The sequence below is a fragment of the Pteropus alecto genome, unplaced genomic scaffold (genome assembly GCF_000325575.1).
Source record: "Pteropus alecto unplaced genomic scaffold, ASM32557v1 scaffold61, whole genome shotgun sequence".
NCBI classification, from domain to species: domain Eukaryota; kingdom Metazoa; phylum Chordata; class Mammalia; order Chiroptera; family Pteropodidae; genus Pteropus; species Pteropus alecto.
Genome location: NW_006434835.1, coordinates 16327089 through 16329913, shown reverse-complemented (window position 1 = coordinate 16329913; position 2825 = coordinate 16327089). Strand labels below are relative to the sequence as shown.

At 46.8% G+C, this 2825-nt stretch overlaps 1 protein-coding gene across 5 annotated transcripts in view; it reads left to right on the top strand.

The window, feature by feature from the left end:
* SLC5A6 (solute carrier family 5 member 6) overlaps positions 1 to 2825 on the top strand; it is a 17375-nt gene that overhangs the window by 6773 nt on the left and 7777 nt on the right. The window contains exons 1-3 of one of the 5 annotated variants that reach the window (XM_025045657.1): positions 4 to 25; positions 425 to 492; positions 2569 to 2677. The gene's annotated coding sequence lies outside the window, so the exon portion shown is untranslated. Of the gene's footprint in view, positions 1 to 3; positions 26 to 116; positions 239 to 424; positions 493 to 2568; positions 2678 to 2825 lie in introns of those variants that run through there. The other 4 variants (XM_006910319.3, XM_006910320.3, XM_025045656.1 and 1 more) reach the window with 4 other exon arrangements.

Here is a 2825-nt window from a genome sequence, read left to right as displayed (position 1 = left end):
AGACCCACACGTGGAGAGCCGGCAGGTGGGCCGGACGGGGGCGGGCCGGACGGGTGTGGGCCAGTACAAAGAAGATCCCAAGAACGCTTCAGAGCTGGAAAGAGGGAAGAGGGGAAGAGGGGAAGAGGGGCGGGGCGAGCCGGTCGCCGGCTTGGGGGCCCGGGAAAATTTTAGATGCGGGTGGCGAGGTGGCAGTACTGTTCGCGTGTGGAAGGAAGGTGGGAAGCCAGGAAATAGAGTAAGGATAATGTAGGAGTGGAGGGCATAGGGCAAACCCCAGCGGGAGGAGACGAGCCTGGGGACGCCCTGAGCACCCTGTCACCTTCACCGCTGTCCTGAGACCACGCGGCGTCCGGAGTCTGGCGAGGAGGTAGGCGAGGGGGTAGATGCTTCCCTAACTCATTCATTTCCTTTGCCTTCCCAGAAAAAGGGAGTGATACTGATCTCGGGAAGAACGACGGGGATCTTCTTAGCTTTGGCTGAGCCACGGAGGTAAGGGGAAGGCGAGCGCTGTCCCAGGGTGGCCCGTGACCCTGACCCAAAGGTGCGGTACGGGGACCCGGATGGGGAGACCGCGTCTGGAGGGACTAAGTATTAAAGACTTAGAAATTAAAATGTGCACTAAAATAAAAAATTAGCATTAAGTTTAAAATTAAAATGAGCATTTTAGCGTGGGCTCCCAAAGCCCTGCAGACCTTGAAGAATTCTAAGCACAAGGACAGAATCCTTTGGAGACGGTTGGTCCTGCTGTGGCCCCTTTGCCTTTCGTAGGAGTTAAAGGAATCCAGTGCAGTTTGTGACTGAAATGAGGATTGGAGTAGGGTGGTGCAGAAAGATTCTATTCCTTGTTTTAGACATTTTAAAAGGGGTTCCACAGCCGGCCACTTGTGTCCTGTGTGGAACAACTCAGCTCTTACTTTTGGCTCTCAGTCTCTCAGAGAGATACAAGTCCATAGGGTTGAGGGCAGTGTAGAGTTTTTAGAAAGCCACCATCCTGTTTTGAGAATCATGTCTGATGAAGGCTTTGTTACTGGGTCAGGTTTTTTCTTGTCTTGTTTAGATGGCTCTCTCTTCAGCTATCTAGGAGGGCTCTCCACACCTCATGCAAATAGAATTCTATCAGAAAGCCCTGCCAGTTTACCCCAGCAGTAGAGAGTCTCCAGTTCTCTATGTCTGTGTTCCAGTCTATACTGGGACCTCTCTTTATAAGTACTTGCCTATTTATATCGCTAATCCTTTACCACTACACATTCTTATTTGCACACAGCAGACACCTTCTCTCCTCCTACATTCCAGTAGTTTCCGTCATCTCTATCATAGTAAAAATGATAAAACTTGAGATGTTGCAATGTACAAAGGCCCAGGGCATCCTTAGATTAAATCAGAGGACTGCTGGGAACATTTTTCTGGGGACTCAACGTTTGTGACTTTGTAGAACATGTGAGCCAAGAGTTGCCAGCTCTGATTTCCTCTCTTCATTGGCCCCAGGAGATTCAGAGTTCAGGTTTCATCTATGTGAGGCCATTATCATTCCAGCCCGGCAACATCTGCCTGAAAACACAGTGTAAGACAGGCGGAAGAAAGCCAGGCTTATCTTTCTCCTAGTTGGCAAATATAGAAGACATAGCCTGTAATTAATTATCTGTCTAGATCAGTAGAAATCTAAACTTTGTTCCATGAATGATTGCTACAATTAACATTCTGCTTCTGCTTCCCTGGTTCTGGGAGTATCAAGGTTGGGGCCCTTCGTGAATAACCTGTAATACCTGCAGATAGTACTGTTTCTTTCTCTCATGTTTTGTATCATGCCTTGTAACATTAAGCAAGTTATTTAACTTCTCTAAATCTTAGTTTCCTAGAGAGTGTTCATGTAAAGTACATAACCTGAGACACGGTGTTTTGAGAGTGATAGCTATGGCTACTTTTTTGCTTACTTTATTATTTTTATTATTTATTATAATTATTATTAATGTCCATAAAGTACATAGAATACTGTTGAGTTACGTAGCAGAAGTTCAAAAAATGTTATGTCATCACCTTAGGCTATTTAAATACAGGGCATCCTCTGGTACTTTTTTTCCCCATACCAATAAGTACCCCAGAGGATAGTCTCTAAAGACAGTGTGGTATAAATGGAAAGTGTATGGTTATGGAATGAATAGACCTGGGTTCTAATCTAGCCTCTGACAAGAATCAGCTTTGTAGTTTTGAAAAGATCACTTGAGTCATCTAAGCCTCAGTGTCTTTGTAATCCTATCCTTCCTTGTTCTAAGGACAATGGTATATTTGAGGATTAGTATTTCTGTGCAGGAGTCAGAAAAGCAACTTTCCTATCTTCTCTCGGCCCCTCCTTTCCAATTCCCTCTAGCACACAGTGCCAAGTGTGACTTAGAGTGAAAGCCTAATCCATCTAGGAATGTTGGTGAATGTGAGCTCTCAGCTTCCTATTCTGGAGCCTCTGGAGCTGAGCTGGAGTTTGGGGGCCATGGGGTGATAGGACCATCTGGATCACAGCTATTGGTTCCCTGAAGGGGCCAGAACAAATAACTGCTTTCACTCCACCCCCAGTTCCTGATCTCACCTCAGTCACTCACAGAACCAGACCTTCAGTCTCTGCCCAGCTCCAGACACACAACTTCTCCAGACAGCTCTGCCTCGACAAGGACTGCTTTTCTAGGTAGGTATCTGCCCCAGCAGGATAGGATCACCATCCCTGGCTGTTCCTTTTGCCCCAACTTCCTGGCTGCTTTGCTTCTCCCCGAAGTGCTCCTGCAATCATAATATGAACCCCTGGCTCCAGCACGTCGCCCTCGTTTGCATGCCCA